Raw genomic sequence first — 20,565 nt, 5'->3', positions numbered from 1 at the left:
TAATCTGAAACCTTTTACTTTTACCAGAAATCGAATAGAGTATAAAAAACCTATTATTTCGGTGACAAACATTTCCGACCGAGTCGAAATTTTGCTTGTAGATGTATAATAACAATTTCAAGAATGCAAACCAAAATGGTTTGCATTTTCGACAAGATTAGGTTTATCTTGTAAAAACACTCTCGCTTTGAATTTATATAATATTATATTTGTTTCATCAGATACCAATCGCAAAATTCATAGCTTTTTTTGAACTTTCCGCGATTCTTCGATCAATTAATCTATTTTTGCAGCAGCTTATTTAGTAGATTCTTCACACATTTTCGCAATATTTGTTTGAAAAAATTACAAAAATGGCTCATGAAATGAAAGCAATAATGGGCTTCACTTTTTTGATATTTGGAGAGAAATCAATGAATATCAGCCAAATGGCCGTCAAGCTACGGTTGCAGCACCATATCCTTTTCATGATATGTCCAATTCGCACATTTGCGGCTGTATGTTCTCAATAATTTCACGATTTTTAATAAAGGGTGTTTTTTTTAGAGCTATAGAACTTTAAATTGCAATAAAACAACGATGGATTATTCGATTGACATGAATTTTATTTATCCGCAAGATAATCTTGTGGCATTACATTTTAAATATGATTTCTGGCATATGACCGCCACGGCTGGCTCGGATGTAGTCCAATCTGGACGTCCAATTTTCGATGACTTTTTCCAACATTTGTGGCCGTATATCGGCAATAACACGGCGAATGTTGTCTTCCAAATGGTCAAGGGTTTGTGGCTTATCCGCATAGACCAATGACTTTACATAGCCCCACAGAAAGTAGTCTAGCTGTGTTAAATCACAAGATCTTGGAGGCCAATTCACAGGTCGAAAACGTGAAATTAGGCGGTCACCAAACGTGTCTTTCGATAAATCGATTATGTCACGAGCTGTGTGACATGTTGCGCCGTCGTGTTGGAACCACAGCTCCTGGACATCATGGTTGTTCAATTCAGGAATGAAAAAGTTTGTAATCATGGCTCTATACCGATCACCATTGACTGTAACGTTCTGGCCATCATCGTTTTTGAAGAAGTACGGACCAATGATTCCACCAGCCCATAAAGCGCACCAAACAGTCAGTTTTTCTGGAAGTAACGGTGTTTCGACATATACTTGAGGATTAGCTTCACTCCAAATGCCAAATGCCATTCAACCAGAAGTGCGCTTCATCGCAAAACAATATAAAATGGACGTAGTGCGCGATACGTATTCCGCACAGAACTATTATTTTCGAAATAAAACTGCACTATTTGCAAGCGTTGTTCAGGCGTGAGTCTATTCATGATGAATTGCCAAACCAAACTGAGAATAAATCACTTGACAACTGTTAAATCGGTCACCATCTTGAACAGTAATGCAACTTAAAGTTATATACCTCGAAAAAAAAACACCCGTTCCTTAGTCCCCCATAAATAAGGAAGGTGGCAAAATATTTTGATTGTCAGAAAATGTCGAATGTGTTATTCGTATTGAAAATAATCTCTTTGCTGCCTAGGCAGGAAAGTAGTTACTTTGCTGCATAGGCAGGAAGAGTAATAGGTACTTTGCTGATGGATATGTGTCTGCAAAATCAATATTCGCTCTCAATCGGAGGAAAAAGCATTCGTAGTCACCAGCACTCATGCTTCCTGTTAAAATATAACTTAGCAACGTTTTTTTTCGATATTTTCGGAAAAATTAGATGCCCTTATCATATTACTCACGAAAACCTGATTAGGTAATCTCAATGATTAAATTCAAAATTAGTTTTTTAGAATCCTCTCAACGTACTAGTATAGATATTATTCTTCAAGACCGTCTAGCTTATTATAGAGGGTCAGTTTCTGAAAGAAAATGAAGCACAAACTCCCGAGTCATTGTTCTTCTTGTTAAAGGTTCGTGATATGTTCGCATCCCAATCAAAGGAACCACTTCTGGAATCTATCAAAGGCCAAAGCCCAAAACGGAAGTTTTCTCCTAGAAATCGACACGAAAACTGCATCACTCAAAAGATATCCGCTTCGGACGCCATCAAAAAACATCCTCCACAAAGTAGACGTGCCAAAACGGTAAGTTCCTAAGTTCTTCGACGTTATGACCGAGACGAAGGGACAGCTGACTCTCCTCATTAACAGAAGAGAACATAACATATCCCGTCCTATGCGTCTCATCTTGTTCGATCAGCGGCTATCCCGTCGTCAAGGGATCCCCATCGTGGTTCGGGAAACACTTGTTGCTCGTATATCATGCCGCAGGAACTTTTTTTTTCGCTTTCCGTCCAACTGCGGGACGGTAAAAAAGAGAGGTGTCAAGTTTTCGATGAGAGACGGGCTGCTGTGTATCGCAGGTTGGATGGGATCTTGATGATATGAGAAAATTGTACGGAAGTTGACGTTTTGACAATTTACGTTTTGGAATGAATAGAATCTAAAATATTGGGTTTTTCTTAAGAGTGATAAACATAGATATAGGGAGCATATGTCATTTTCAGTAAGTTAATTTTGTCCCCAACATGAACTATCAAATTTGACATGAAGCGCGCGGAAATGATAATATATCAGTGATATGATATTTCACTCAATTCGCGAGTTTCTCCACAAGGAACGCACTTCTCATGTCCTACAGTGAATCAACGTTTTATATTAACTCAAAATATATTGAAATAAATACCTAAATAACGGGTGTTTTTTTCCGATGTATATAACTTTAAATTGGCATTACTGTTCAAGATGGCGACCGATTTAACAGCTGCCAAGTGATTTATTCTCAGTTAAGTTTGGCAATTCATCATGAATAGACTCACGCCTGAACAACGCTTGCAAATAGTGCAATTTTATTTCGAAAATAATGGTTCTGTGCGGAATACGTATCGCGCACTACGTCCATTTTATTTTGTTTAGCGATGAAGCGCACTTCTGGTTGAATGGCTACGTCAACAAACGAAACTGCCGCATTTGGAGTGAAGCTTATCCTCAAGTGTATGTCGAAACCCCGTTACATCCGGAAAAGCTGACTGTTTGGTGCGCTTTATGGGCTGGTGGAATCATTGGCCCGTACTTCTTCAAAAACTATGATGGCCAGAACGTTACAGTCAATGGTGATCGGTATAGAGCCATGATTACTAACTTTTTCATTCCTGAATTGAACAACCATGATGTCCAGGAGCTGTGGTTCCAACAAGACGGCGCAACATGTCACACAGCTCGTGCCACAATCGATTTATTGAAAGACACGTTTGGTGACCGCCTAATTTCACGTTTTGGACCTGTGAATTGGTCTCCAAGATCTTGTGATTTAACACCGCTAGACTACTTTCTGTGGGGCTATATAAAGTCATTGGTCTACGCGGATAAGCCACAAACCCTTGACCATTTGGAAGACAACATTCGCCATGTTGTTGCCGATATACGGCCACAAATGTTGGAAAAAGTCATCGAAAATTGGACGTCTAGATTGGATTACATCCGAGTCAAGCCGTGAGGGTCATATGCCAGAAATCATATTTAAAATGTAGGTAATACCCCAAGATTATCTTGCGGATAAATAAAATTCATGTCAATCGAATAATTCATCGTTGTTTTATTGCAATTTAAAGTTCTATAGCTCTAAAAAAAATACCCTTTATATCAGAAATTCAGAAAACAAACTCCAAGCGCACCAAACGACGTGAAACAACCGATGACACTAGGAGAGCAATAGTTGCCAAACCTTGGATTTCAGCAGGCAGATACAGAAAATATTAAATATTCTGCTCATTATAAATTCATCAAGTAGGAAAAATATCGAATTCCAAATATTCAAAGTTTCATATTTAACCCGGAATCACTCAAATAATTATATTTATATATATCATATCATTCAATATGATAAACATTCATAATAATATAGTAAAATTGTGGATTTGAAAATATGTATATCACAATCATACGAAGTAATCTTACCATATTGGAGACATGTAAAAATTGCGTATACTTCCTCTATCTATGTTTATTACTCTATGGTATACTCGAACTAAGATTAAAGCCAAAAAAAAGGAATATTCCTTGAATGAATTTTTTAATTGCAAGGTGAATTATAAAATACGCGAATTTCATTTGGAAAAATATCGATAGATAGGATTGAGTCAAACATCTCAATCCTATCTATCGATATTTTTTATTAAAAAAACAGTCTAAAATTATTACCTTATGGGTAAGTAATATTTGTCACGCAAAAATGTTTCATTGAAGATGTTTTCCTACGAGAAATGTTATTTTAAACAAATGCCAATGTACAACTTTGACACCCTGCATCTAGAATGATGAATTGAAATATTCAACAGGAAATAATAAACCATAGGTTGATCTTTGCAATAATTTTTGTCATACCTATATGTACTTTATAATTTACATACCATGATCTAAAAAACAATCGATATCTCAAGAGTTAAACACAGTAATATTATAAAAAATTTATAAAAAATACAATCGATATTCTGAAATAACTCATAAACATTCAAAATTTCACTATTTCGGAAAAAAATTGCCAATATTTGAAAGGCTGTAACCAAAGCACTTACGGAGCAAGTTCTAGTCAGAAATTGTAGCAAAATTTGGTCCCATTGAAAAAAAAAATCGAAAACATGTTTTACGAAGAGGTTCAGGAGATATAATGCAAATTCGAAAAAAATTAGCATATAAATTTCAAGAGCTATGAACGTGAATATACAATACTGATATAGTGGTCTTAAAAAAAATCTCAAAATCAGAATTGGCCTTTTTCTTGCGAATTGAGCGATTTTTAGCCTATAAGAATAATTTACCTTATTCTCTACTATCCGTTTTCTTGATTTCTGAATGAATCTATCTTTTTATTATTCCTGCTTTTCTACTATTTATAACATTTGCGTTGCGTTTCTGATTGGGAACGAAATATGCTTTACTGCCACTAGTTGTGTTCGCTACCTTCGTCAACTTGTGTGTAATAAATTAAAAAAAAATTAAATGAAAATACCTATTTATACAGACGAACCAATTGGGCCTAAAATTCCTAATGTCTTTTTAATATTCTTCCACCTTATTCAGGGAAGGTGTCGTAAATACTTATATCAGATGTTAGAGGTGCTTATTCATCTGCAACAAAAGATGCCGAACAATTTTCGGACATTGTCAGTAAACTGCACTACGTGCTCATAAAGAATTTTTTTCCACATCTGTTTTTTATGTGATTCAGTTGGAGCATTATGTTGAAAGTGAATACCTACCCTGTTTCGTTACTTCCTTTTAAAATTGAAAAAAATTATATTCCATAAAAATTGGGAAATCTACAAGAAGGTACACAAGTATCCTTTCAAAACTTACTGTGCAATAAATAACAAAATAACTATTTCCTACCATCAGCAATTGAATGAACAACAGAACTGTCTCTGGAATAATTTTGTTGACTAATGAAGCAGTATCACTATTGCTGGCCGAGAAGGTTCTTTACGATGACTCAAAAGTACTCTAGATTTCCGAACTGTGACTAAAATTTTCACCATTTAATAGTAATAATTTATCTTCATACCAATAGCTGTTTTCAATTCTGTATTAAGTGTTTTATAGAAATGAATAACGATTCTTGGAATTAACACCTTCTAAAACGTAAACTATTGAAATTACAGAAATATTGGTAAATATTTTCTCTTGAACGATTAGACACAAAGTTTCATCAATGGAAACAATAAATTAAAAATTCAAACAAAATTGGATACTATTAAAAGCATTGTTCTTTGGTGTTATTACACTTGGTCAATTACACACAGTGTGTCCTAGCTACTTACAATTTTTATGATACGTTATTCGCCTTAGGAATCAATCAAAAAATGCTTATGAATTCTATTTTTCACCTTATTCTACATCACACTATATATGGACATAGTATAAGGAATGAATCCTTTCCTTATACTATGATAAGGAATATACGGAGTGTTCCTTTCAGAGCGAAAGTTAAAATCCAAATATTTTTGGACCATCATAATTTCAAGTCATGAGGAAGGATAAGAAATATTACAAATTCGTCCATAAAACGTCCTTGAAAAATTTTTTTTAAAAATCTATTCTTGTAACGTCAGGAATATTTACGATATGAATCTGCAAATGGATGGATTTTTCAGTAAGGAACATTTCGAATATAACTTTCGTTTTCTTTTGAAAACAACTTTCCGTATATTTTTTCGAAAGTGACGTAAAATGAGGTGCAGAATAGGATTCATAGATATTTTTTGACTCTAGATCGCTAAGGCGATTTGTAATGATTTTCGAATAATTGAACTTAAAAAATTGTAAGTAGCTAGGAAATAATGTATAATTGACCGAATGTAACAAGACCAAATAACAACGCTTTCAATAGTAGGTATCTCATATTAATGACTGTTCACATTTTGATTACTCCAAATAGTGATGATTATCCAGAATAGCGTTTTGTTTTGTTTAACAATGGATAATAAAAGAAATAATTCAGGGGACTCTAGTGTAAAAACAAGTCTGTAGAAAAACTTCTGTCTATTGAACTTTTTGTTTGGAATGACCTTTACTATAACATATAAAAAATTCTGCCCATTCGATAGGCTAGTTTTCCTAATAAAGTGTGAGGTATCCTATCATTTGGGTATTTTTGTAAACCATAAATATCCAAAATACACGCACATAGTTGCAGTTTCGTTACGTGGGTGGTTTGAATGAATCCACCCCACGAATTCCCGAACGAGAAACAAAGGTCACAAAAACTGGATGACTCGTAGGTACCCCAAGATACGTTTACCATTCATCCGAGAAATGACCATAAAAAGGAACATGCAACCTGTTGGTCCTTGAATCTCCCGACTGTTTTTCTACTCAGAGCGCAGACAACGAAACGTCTGTAGATGTCATTATTTCGGCCCATTCTAAACAAAATCTATTTATCAAAGAGCCATTCGTATAATGGACCTCCAGCCCCCTCGGTAGGTATCGAACGTCCATCTCCAAGAAGAATGTTAACATTATTCGGAACTTTATACCCTGACTGACGCCAATGGCTTATTTATGGTCTGCCGTGCAGAAAGGGATTCTTTCTACATGCCTGTCACGATTTTATCCCACGGTGAGACGGTGCAACGCCATCTTGTACCTGGCTCTCTACCAGTTGGAATGAAGTTATTGGAAGATGAGAGGTGAGAAATGACAGGTAAGGGCAGGTGAGAAGAACCATTTGCAATTCGGGCGCATGCAGGTGAGGCGAGATGAAGGCGGAGTCTTCGATCCTGTCCAATTATTTTCAATGGTTGAACAATGGAATGGTCCCCCACTGAAATTTAAATAGTTTTGGAATGTTCCCAATCCAAAAAATTAGAATATTATATGATAGAATATATAGATATAACTTTGAATATCTAGCCATTTGAAAAAAATTATGAAAGCACTCTCGACTATTGCAAACTCAGATGCTTTCGAGCGTTCGTTCATTCATGAGCCAATTTCGCTTTAGGATACCACATACAAAGGGAGTTTTGAGTATGGAAAGCCCCAATTATCTCGGAAACTTTTTTTGGTGTGCAATAATCTGTTGATATAGCCGATATTATTTTGGTATTTACCTACTTTGTTTTTAGATCTTGCCTTTTTCCGCAATGATAATGAACTCTTCATTTCAAATGAATCGTCCTGTATATTTTTTGCCATTGAAATTCTTAAGAAATATTTATCGTGTGATGTTTCCTATATCTAAATGACATAATTTCGGAGTTAAGCAACATTATATTATATTCTAAAACAAGTTGCGGAAATTGCCTTCTGTAAAGAGTATTAGACGATATTTTCTCTATTTCAGTCAAATTTTTTGAGATACTGACAAAATTCAATGAAAAATTCAGATTATACATCCCAGTGACTTTGGTATTGTATCTTGGCAGTTGGTGTGACTGTTACGAAAATCGACAGATTATGGAATTTGAATTTGAATCGTTCGTTTTGAACTTTGATACAATTTATAATTACGCATTAAATTCGTGAATTATGTCTGACGGAATCGATTTAACACCACCAGAATTAGGAGAAATTGCGAATAATGTTGCAAATCATTTCACTTTATTCAAATTATATTATATTGACAATTCACGTGTGTTGAAATTTGATAGGATCGAAAGTTGATGTTGACAAAAAAAAAACGAAAAACACCTAACTGAAAACAATGCTGTAATGAATTCATCACAGCACCGTTTTTAGTACTTTAATTCATTACGATACTGAAATAGAGAAACTCATTTGATTTGAATAATTTAATCTAATCATGCTTGTTTCATGTTGGAGGTATCTATGTCCACATTTGAATAACAGAAAAATCAGGAATTTCAAGAAACATAGGTAAAGTCCTAGGTAGGTATCTATAGGCGATTATAGCAGATGTTTTATTTTGAATTGGCGAAGATAATATATAAATGTTCTATAACTCCGAAAATATGGCATTGAATATTGAACACCACATCGTCGGCTAAGAGTGTAAATCTGCTAAGTCCATTTTGAACAATTTCACAGGAGACCAAAAAAACCGTACAGTACAGTGTTATAATAATAATAATAAGAGAGTTTATTCATGAAAATACATTCAATACACTCTATTGAATGTATTTTCATGAATAAACGTACTGTACTGTACGGTTTTTTTGGTCTCCTGTGAAATTGTTCAAAATGGACTTAGCAGATTTACACTCTTAGCCGACGACATGATACACAGGGTGATCCATTTGAAATAACTAAGTTCATTATTCCGGAAAAGGAAAAGATCTTACAACATTGTAACTACCACCATATTATCGTCCATATCACAAGATCCTTGCACACTAAAATCTATAAAATAGTGCTATCCGTTTCCGACATAACTGAGGCTTTTCGTAAGTTATTGCACAAGTGCATCAAAATTACCGATAATTTTGCATGACAGCGTGTTGTCATAAAAACTGCATGAGTTCATTTTCATTTTTTGAGAAAGAGCCCGACACCGGAGGTGGAGGGCGCTTTCTCCAAAAATGAAAATGACCGAATGCAGTTTTTCAAAGAAAACACGCTGGAATGCGAAATTATCCTGTCATTTTGATGCACGAGTGTAATTCGGGGGAATATTTCCCGAATAAACTGTTAACTTGTCAAAATGACATAGATTCCATAGATTCGAACTATGCAAGATTCATAGAAACTATGCATCTATGGACAGAACAATTATCGCAGTGCTATTTCGCTTCCTACAATGCAATTATCGCTGTAATTTTCGATAATTGCATTCCATTTACATAGAATTTTTGACAGGAGGGAAATATTCGCTGTAATTTTCGATAATTGCATTCCATTTACATAGAATTTTTGACAGGAGGGAAATATTCGCTGTAATTTTCGATAATTGTTCTCCATATACATAGAATTTTTGACAGGTGGGAAATATTCGCTGTGATTTTCGATAATTGCTCCCCATTAACATATAATTTTTGACAGGAGGGAAATATTCGCTGTAATTTTCGATAATTGTTCCCCATTAACATATAATTTTTGACAGGAGGGAAATATTCGCTGTAATTTTCGATAATTGTTCTCCATATACATAGAATTTTTGACAGGAGGGAAATATTCGCTGTAATTTTCGATAATTGTTCTCCATTTACATATAATTTTTGACAGGAGGGAAATATTCGCTGTAATTTTCGATAATTGTTCTCCATATACATAGAATTTTTGACAGGTGGGAAATATTCGCTGTGATTTTCGCTAATTGCTCCCCATTAACATATAATTTTTGACAGGAGGGAAATATTCGCTGTAATTTTCGATAATTGTTCTCCATATACATAGAATTTTTGACAGGAGGGAAATATTCGCTGTAATTTTCGATAATTGCATTCCATTTATATAGAATTTTTGACAGGAGGGAAATATTCATACTTAAAAATCACATTGCATACTTTAATCCATTTTGTTCAGTTAATGCCAGTGTTTTCTTCATTATTTTCAATATCCTACTCGAATTTTGCCAAAAGTTTGAAATTGTTTATTTTATATTTACTCGCAAAATCTAAACTCGGTTAGATCTGGATAAATTATATTTTGTTTCAATATTCTTCTTGAATTCTCTATAGATTTAGTGAAGCAATCAACATGAAATATTGCTAGAAGCTTTAAGTCGCTATTTTACGCCCAAATGCAAATTTCCTTCTCGATGGAATCTAGAGTTTTGAAATTTACAGGAAGACAGAATTTCGAACTACCATATTTACGAAACATCTAGTCCGATTATGTCCATTACGAACTTCTTAACCACGGCATTCGAGATCCCAATTAACAATTGTTATTTGTTGGTTGACATGAAAAAAGTCAGGTTTTTTTTTTAGAACGAAACCACTTTTCATAACAAGAACGACTACTTTAGATTTTGATCAAAAACCATCTTCAAGGCTCTACCATGAAAAATAAAGAATCTTTCGCAATACGACACATTTTATAGGGGGTGGCAACAACCCCCAATTTTTTTGAATAGATGGCGGATGTATTTAAATTAATAGCTTTTATTGTTCTCAAAACTTTCTAGTTGAAATTTTCAAAATCGAATAAGGCTAGTCCTGAGGGTTGTTCGTTCTAAAATATTCGTTCAATCCATCGTCGCCCAAGATATCAGGGTTGCGACCCTCCAGGTGTTCCCATCCATTCGGACTCGGTCATCCGAGGGGCAGCTGCCGCCCCTGAAGCACGCCCATGACCTTTCGATAGTTCATCGATACACATCCCATGAAATTACCTGAAAAACCCTCCGCGGATGCGCTAGGGGGAGAATAAGAGCCTCTATCCCTCTCATCCGACGGACGGAGCCACGAAATTATTAGGCGTGGCCATGGAAAGGGATGCGTTCCTCAATTTAATGAACTTCTGCAGGAAGTCGGCGTTAGTTTTAATTAGGGACGGGATCCCTGGGAACATCTCGTGCTGCCGACATTCGCATACCTCGTCCAAATAATTAGGCAGGCTATATTTAGACTTATTCCTTTCGATTTTGATTATTTGTGGAAGAAATGGCACAAAGAATGGCAGACCCATCACGTCTAATGAGACTGTCGAAAATATACACTCTGAAATCGTTCGAACAACATTGCAAAGTTTGCGCTATGGTTCTTATTTCTTTCCTCTTTTATGAGAGTAGTAGAAAACTGAATAATAGGTTTTTGGCTTGAGGATCAAACAAATCCTTATAAAATTGTCGTTCCATGTTTTATCCATCACATCTCATTGTTTAAATTCATATTGACAGAAGTGTAAGACTGTTTTCTAGTTGGATTATTATACAGGGATTGATTTTATATATGTACAGGATGGGCAAATAAGCGAGGTAAGCGGCTACATCTCAGGATCTACTCATCGTAGAGACTTGCGCTTAAAATTTTTACTACTAAAGTGTACAAGAAAACACACTGGAAATTGTTTTAAAGTTCATACCTCTACCGCTTGGGGGCTTAATAGCTATTGTCGAGTAGAAAAATGAATTTCAATCGAAAATGTTTCATATAAAGTTGAAGAAAAAATATCATCACTGTACTCCTTGGAAAATTCTCCATCTTTTTGAATTGTCACTTTCGATTTTACGACATCAAATGAGGTTAGGGAAAAGGGAGAAATCTGACTGATTGAAATGCCTGTGACTTCAGTTTGGCTCAACATTTTTGAGCAAATTAGATCTCGTCTGTGAGATAATATCTTGTTGATTGAGAACAAAATATACTCATGATAAATTTGTTTTTGATCCTTTCGATAGGGGACGCTAAGTCAGAAGTTCATTATTTTGTTCATTTTACTTCAAAATTTCAAATGTAATGATAGGATTTTCTTAACAGAAAAAGAAATTCTATCGAATTTGCATGAAAAAACCTGCAGGTCGCGAAGCGATAGTTTCAGGCATTCTGGAGTTATGGTCGAAAAAAGATATTCTTCAACTGATTCGCAGTGCATCAGTTGAAGAATATCTAAAGAACCTAAAGAGGTTCTGACAAAAACAGAAATCCCATCAAATTTGTATGAAAAAACCAGAAGGTCGCAAAGCAATAGCTCCAGGCGTTCTGGAGTTAAAATTGACGTAGTGTATTATAACGCTTTCAAATGACAATCAATTGAATAAGATTCGAAAATTTACCAGAATCGGGTGAGTAGTTCGGAAGTTATTACAAAAAACGGAATTATAGAAGTACCATTTGGAGGAACATATCTTCTCAAGGGGCCTTGTAGGAAAAAAAATTGGGGACACTCTGTATACATATCTTCCTGTTTTCTGCTGAGATTATTTCAAAATTGTTTTCTACTTTAATCTCACTCTTCTTCATGTATAGTTGTAGCCATAAAATGAAAATTTCGATGTCCTTTTACTTAATCAGATGAATCCTACCAGAATCTTCTTTCTCTGAAGTTACAATCCATTTTTTATTTCACAAATACTTCCAACCAACGTAGATACCGGGTTTTTCACCATAATTTGACCCCTTCCTTTTAATTTTGTTACTGAATGAGGTAAAAAAAATGTTTTCTACAAAACTTCCACGAAATCGACTAGTATTTTTCAAAATGATTTCAAAAAATGAAATAAATACAGAGTGGGCAACATATTGATTGCAACTTCATTTTTTCAAATGGAACACCTTGTAAATTTTTCTATATTTGACTAGCTCTTTTTCTCCTGATTTCGAATATATAACATATGTTTCGCCTATCTCTCTTATTCTGAGTACAAAGAGTTTCAAATTTAAATAACTACCTGACAAGCTAAATAATCAGTTTTCAAGTGGAAGGATACGAAAATTCAAAATGCCCTTTTTTGAGTTATCTCTTTGTCAACGATATAAGACATACGTTTGTCATTGAATGTTATATATTTTTTTAAGAATAAATTCTATTATTATTTATTTTAAAAAAAATATATAACATTCAATGACAAACGTATGTCATATATCGTTGACAAAGAGATAACTTGAAAAAAAGCATTTTGAGTTATCGCAGCCTACCACTTAAAACTGATTACTGAGCATGCTAGGTGGTTCTTAAAATTTGAAACCTTGTGGTACTTAGAATAAGAGAAATAGACCAAACATATGTTATATATTCGAAGTCAGGGGAAAAAGAGCTAGTTGAATATTTAAAAATATACATTCCATTTGAAAAAATGAAGTGGCAATCAATATGTTGCCCACCCTGTGTATATTTCGTTTCTTGAAATCATTTTAAAAAACACTACTTCTTTTTATAACAAAGTTGAAGGGGGGGTCAAATTATGGTGAAAAACCCTTCTTTCAATAATTCAAATGAGGATGAGTAGTAAATCATTGCGTTTAATTTCATTGATTAGTTTCTATAATGAAACCTTTGGAAATATTCAAGGAAAACTGTCAGCCTGAATATATTCGACATCAATAGAATACCAGTAGAATTCCTCACAGATATTTACTTGAGTAACCCTAAATCTGAACCGACCTAACCTAACCCTATTCCATCATAAAATGTGATATACTTCCTCACGAGGATGCTCGTGTTTTTATTCGTCAGCTAGTATATTTGCTTTCCTGCATTTTATATTTCCGTTTCACTTTTAATATTTGCCGACATTCGAAATTATATAGCCCATATAGTCATGCACTAAAATAAATGAACTATATTTTTGTCGGCATCTTTTGATGACATAGGGTGCAGTTAATGGATGTTGTGCTACTGTTGTAACATTATGTAATTATGGTATCACTTCTGGTGTTTCAGAATGTTCAAGAGAGTGCTACTGTTCCAAAAACTTAATTTATCTAATTTCATATATCAATTTATTTTGAGAATTTGTCGTCAACACATGAACGGAATGGGAAATAGTGCAGTTGACAATATGTATTTTGTACCGATGATTACAATAAATAAAAAAGCAGAGAAACAATATACAGGGTGTTTCCGAATTAGTTGTGAACCTTGAAGGAGGTGCTAGTATCACTCATTTGCTGTAGATTGAGCCATATTTATAGATATCCGAAAATCAACAGATATTTAAGTTCTGGTGTTTTTTAAGAACTTTCTCTCTCCACTTAATTTTTCGTCAATTTTTTCTACGTGAACCAAGTTCAGATTTTGGATTATTTTTATCAAAAAAGTATATGATATGTACGAAAAAGATATTGAATAAGAATTAGTATTATTTGAAAGTTGGTATATGAAGAGAATAGAAACTTTCTAATATGAATTTGCCTGCAACATTCGAATTATTCCACAATTTATGTATGAGAAAATTATTTTAAAACTTGTCAAATTCCTTCTTTATATCCAAAAAGTTTTCGTTAGAATGCAGGCACTAGTTTTGTTTCAGCAGATTTTTATTTGGGGAAGGAAGCAAAGAAAAGAAAGTATTTTTTATTGCAATTAAACTCAAATGAACTATGGTGAAAAATATTTAAAAAATCACAAGAATTCGAATAACTATCTCGTAAACTGTTGTTTTGTGGTTATAACTAAATATGACTCAAACGAAAGCAAATGAGTCATAGTAACATGTCCTCCAAGGTTCACGTCTAATTGGGACACCCCCTTTATATTGAACACTGCCATGAAAAAAGCCTTATAATAATATATAATATAATGTTTATTCACTATAAACATCAAAAAAAATTACAGAGGTATTCATTTCGTAAAATATTAACCTGTGCGTAATTATAAATGAAAGGTTTTTCTAAAATATTTGAAGAAATATACATTATTTTTAATATTTAAATTAGAAGTGAATTCTTTCCATCCAGTCAATATTGCTTCGCGTTCTAGTTCATGTCACTTCCGCGTAAAAGTCCAATCGGTTATAAAAGTTATAATCTCACAATTCAAAGTTCAAGAAGGAAAATTATTCTCGAAATTTATGAATTTGAAGGAATACGAATATACACAAAAATTTTCTATTTACCTACACAATATTGTTGTATTATATTACATCATAATAATTTCTTTGAAATGATTTTTTTATGGAATTATGTTCCTTAAGTGAAGAAATCAAACAAAGCTACTCGGGAAGGAGCAGAATACAAAAAAAATATCAAGACTATTTCAAATTATTCCAATATTCAACTAAAATCCTTAACTATAGCTATTGAACTGTTTAAATAACTGTCGTAATCAGCTAATATATCGAGTTTTTGAAACAAAAATCATTGATTACCCAATTTTAGATTCATCAGATTAATTTGTCTGTATTCGAAACATAGCAAGGTTGAAGTAATTAATAATTTGATGCATTTGAATTACGTGTTTACCAAAAAATTACGAAATTTTAAATGTATATTATTATGCGAAGACAATTGTGACAATTGCACAATTCTTTATAGAAGTATAGACACCAATATCAGGAATTAAATTGTTGATGAAATACGTAGGCACCTAGTTATAAAAAGCCGAAGATTTTTTTTAAGTGGAAATTAAAGGCATATGTGAATTAGTGCCGCGACCATCAAGACTAAGGAAATTTTTTTAAAACTCATTCAAAAACTCAAACACTATTTTTTTCGTAGACACAAAGTAGATGTAACGACCTTATAATAAAATTCAAGACAATATTTCGTCATTGAACCCCAATGCAGCTTTGTAATGGGCAAAATTCATTCCAGGTAGATGAAATTGAGGCAAAATCAAGTACAGAGCTACAAATGATTCTTCATTCCGAATTATTTCAAATCTGAACAAACTAAATCGGGTGTATTGGGAATATTACCTCTAACATTGAAGTATTTTGATGGCACTGATATGGATTCGTATAATAGTTTCCTTGTTTATACAAAATGTTTCAAAATTCTTAGGAAAAATATAATATAGTTTATTCGATACAATTATTTTCCCAAAATCCATCCGTTGGAAGCATCTATAAAACGTTCATTTGTCGTTTTCCCCAAAACTAATAGGGGAGTCTTCACGGAATTTAGTTCAAGAGATTTTATTTCATGCTAAATATTATTGAGTCATTACAAATCTTATAATTCAGTAAGAGAAATTTAAGGAATGAATGTTTATAATAAAATCGAAGCAACTTCATCAAATAATAAACCACAAGCAATTACTAATACCTACCCAAATTAGACTATAAATAATTAATTAATGAAATTGGGAAACTTACCTATAACCACATGAATCATAATAGCTGTGATAATACACATTTCGAGTAAATTGATTTGGTAACAAAATAAATCGCGGATATAATTTAAAGTTTTGTGAACTATGCAGAATTAATGTTTTTAAATGTTTTTTACTTTACTTACTTCACTATAGAGTTTATTATCTGATCAATTAATAAACTATCTATATTATTATTTTTTCTCAATTGCACGAAATAATAGCTTCAGATCTTATCACTAGCTTGTAAGTTTGTAATGTTTCTCGTTGTGCGTTAGTTGTTCACATCAGGTAGATTTCGATTTATTTCCAGCAATATTATTTACAACCGTACTGAATGAATTCTCTTCAATATCCGGCAATATTCTAGAATTCCAAGATGGCAAAACCCCAATCTGGTTTTTCCAAATTGCGGTAGTGATCCTTTCAAAACGACCGTGCTACAATAGTAATATCTATGGTCGACAGATGTTTCTTCAAACAGTAAAATCTAACTTCGTTAAATCTTTTCTCCGAGCACGTTTGATTCCAACACTACTTCATTTATGCTGTACCGATACCTTTCTGGAAAAACCAAGATGTTCGCCAAATGTTGGGGTGTCAAAAATAATAAAATGAATAAAATTGCCCTAGGTGCAATAAAAAGGTAGGCCTGCAACCTGGTTTTGCCAGAACGGGGCGGTCAGGTCCAGATGTGGATCTAGGAACCTCCAGAAGGATTGATGCCAGATGAGTCCGTCCGAATCTTGTATATTTTTATAGGTGGAACGTGCAAATGCAAAATTTTGGGCAGTTTCGTGTCCCCTGGTTTTTCTAGAAGATATCGGGACAAGGTTTCAACACGATTTATTTATGACCGTTTTGTAGCTTCTTGCAATTGTAGATGATAATGACTTTGTGTATACAGTCGGTTGTTTGCGAGATTTAGATTCTTGTCAGATAAGAACGGTTTGTAAGTGAGAAGATTTTAGTTTGTTCGACAACAAATTAGTACGAGAAAGAGGAAGTTATTTTTAATTGTATAGAGGTAATAAGCTAAATCCACAAATCCGTTCTCTGAATAGATCGCACTATATTTTCATCACATTGTGCGTAAGCTCAAATTCAAATGTCCGTCCGTCTGGCCCTCAACATGATTAGCTCTAAAAGTCCAATAAAATTGATATTTCCGAGAAAAATTACGAAGTATAGTGAAATATTCGGTGAATCTCAATATTCGATATAATTTATAAGGATTTTAACATGATCACAATATTTTTGAAATTTGAATGAGCTAAAATGACGTTTTGAATCCATCACAATTTTCATGGCGTTTTGAATGCATTACAATTTTCTTGTAAATTTGTAAATTTCAACAAAAATAAGAATCACGTAATGAATTTTCTGGTGAAATGTATTATTATAATATTTCTTGATTTTGTTAGCAAATTAGAACATACTGCAGCTTCGTTATACAAAGTGTCCCGAAACAATTGTGCCAAACTGAAATAGAATATTTGCCTTGAAAAATGGACTTTCCTAATATTTTTTCCCCTCTGCCGGTCGTTGCAGAGATACAGGGTGTTGAATATGAAAAATTGAAAGTAATTTTTATTAATAACTTCCACAATTTCGATAATTTTTGAAGAATATTTGTGTTCAATTGGTGCTTTATTTTGAGAAAAAAATTACATTTTCAGTTGACACCAGTGACTTACAGGAAGGGCCTATTTTTTACGCAACTGGTAAAACTAGAAAAACTTAACTTTTTCGCATTCTGCACTCAATTTTGAGTAAAAAATAATACCTGAGACAGCGCGAACTAAATCTCGCCCTCAACTCTGTTGCATTTTTTGTATCATAATTTCTATAAATAAAGGCCTCTATTATTATTATTATTATTATTATTAATTTGGAGCAACTTACCCTTTTCAAGATAATTGCGCTTTTATGAATACAAACATATACCAGTAATGAAAAATTTGTTCGGCAGAAATTAATTTTACGATCCCAAATAATGGTCCAAATCCAACTGGATATTCAACGAAAAAAAGAATGTCACTTTCACATGTATTTTTTCACCAAAGTTGCTTTCTTGCAGAGGTTCATGTTGTTGAAACCTTTTTATTTTGGAAACTGTGGAATAAAAATTACTTTTTTTTTTTCATATCAAACATCTCTGCAACGAACGAAATCTGAGAAAAGAGAAATTAGGAATTTTTTATATATTTTTTTAAGGTGAAACTTCTGTTTCAATTTGGTACTATAGTTTCGGGACACCCTGTAAAGTGAAAGAGAGAGTATAGTTTTCGTTGTCAACCCTTTGCTACTTTTTTGCAATTTTTGTAAGGTTCATAATTATTCTGGAAAAGAAAGGTTTGACAACAATGTAAAAACCACCCAAATATTGGTCATATCACAAGATCCTTGCACATTAAAATCTATAAAAATCGTGCAATCCGATTTCGAGATAAATGAGGCGTTCAATATTCAAAAATCACTCTGTAGATACTATTTATTTTCTCCTACTCATCTGCTCGAAGGATATCTTATATTGTCTATTAAAATTTGAATCATCGTGTATACGTATTTCACTATAAAAACAATGGAGAACGACCGAATACAAAAAACATTTCATAAGATGAGGTGATAGAGATATGTTTGGGAGATTTATATATCTGCGGACGTATTGATGAGGTCCTTCCAGAAGTTAACAGTCACAATACGAATCGAAAGATTTATCTTCAGAGGCAATGTCTTTTTGAAAATGTTGGATTTAACGGCGTGTTGACATCTCCTGGAAGAAATTCAGAATTTCCGGGTTAGGACCTCCCATACCATTGATATCTCATCAAATCACACATATTGTCTTTTTTTGAGGAGGATATTCAGGATGAATGGTAAATACAAGACGACAACAATGAAATACGTGGTTTTTCCAATACGTGCAATGCTCTAAGCGTCCCACAGAGGCCTAGGAGACTCTGGAAGAAAAAACATCGAACAATTAATAATTAAGCCAAATGAGTTTTGTTCGCATTGTTTCTATTTTTTATTCTGGAATAACTGCATGTTTTATAACATGAAACATTAAAAAAAAAAATTTCTCAGTCCGAGTCTGCGTTATCGACATGTCATCAAATGTGAATATTGGACTTTATTCTATACTCGATTCTATACTCATTCTCTGCAATTCCATGAAAAAAGTTTTCGATATAATACATAAAACAGCCTGTATTTCTCGAATGAATAAACGTAGGACATGATATATTCAGATTCTTGAAAATGTTTTGCATCTGCAGTGGTTCTGTACGGTTATTAATGAAACACTCTGTATATTTTTTCTAGTTTTTAAGTGAATGATTTACTAAGAACGAGAAATAATTATTCGAATAAGATTTACAGAGTCAGAAGTTAGATAATTTAAAAAGTGAAGTGATGTATTCAAAGTTCTAGCAAAATATCAAAAAAATTTCAATATTTCTCTTAAAACTGATCCGAAATGATTAAATTCAGTTTGTATAATATGCAAAATAATCACTCAATGTTTATGGAAAATTTTAAGGGATTAGAAGGATAGAATTTCATTTCTAATGACGAGTGCTTGAAAGGCTCTGTTCAGGATTTTTTTTTAATTTTTGCTGTATTATTGTTTGAAAGCATCCTGCACTATATCTAAAACACTATCCTCCACTGTCATAATTTGACTATCACAAAGACAAATTTTCTTCACCAACATCAAAATATCAACGCATTTTCTCAATTTCGCCAATATGTCGGTAAAAATTCATAAGACTCGCGGACTTTATTTGTATTTACTTTGGATTCTATCACTTGGCATAACTCCCACAATATCAGATTAAATCACCGATCGTTGATGTCCGAGGTCACTCAACGCTCAGCTTTTTCTGCAAAAAGAACCGCGAGTATATCAATTTCAACTTCAATTTTAGAAACGCCAAATCCTCCTATCAATTGAATTGATGCATGTTTTCTATATCAAACGAGATAGTTTATTCGATTGTCGCCTTAATAAAGAAGATTGATATGTGGCCATATGAAATTTTGGCTTCTGAACACGAAGATACTTGGAACAGAAAGCCGTGTTGAAATGTGAAATTCGATGTGGAAGATACAAAGTATTTTTTTGCGTTTGTTTTATGCGCTGGGATAGTTCGAGATGGGAACGTTCATCAGATGATATTAATCTTCTTAGATGTGTAACTTGAGAATGCTGCAAGCATATCCGGATTCCGTAATTGAATATTTTATATGAGCATGAAGATGAAGAGTGAATCGGTTAATACATGTAGGATTTCAGAAAATTTTTTGAGAATATGTTTATGAAAAATATAAATAGTTTTGTGAGTTTTTTATTCCTTTGAAATATTATTGTATTTTAGTCTCGTAACAA

This window comes from Harmonia axyridis, chromosome 4, assembly GCF_914767665.1.
Source record: "Harmonia axyridis chromosome 4, icHarAxyr1.1, whole genome shotgun sequence".
Taxonomy (NCBI): domain Eukaryota; kingdom Metazoa; phylum Arthropoda; class Insecta; order Coleoptera; family Coccinellidae; genus Harmonia; species Harmonia axyridis.
This window is presented reverse-complemented; position numbering follows the sequence as displayed.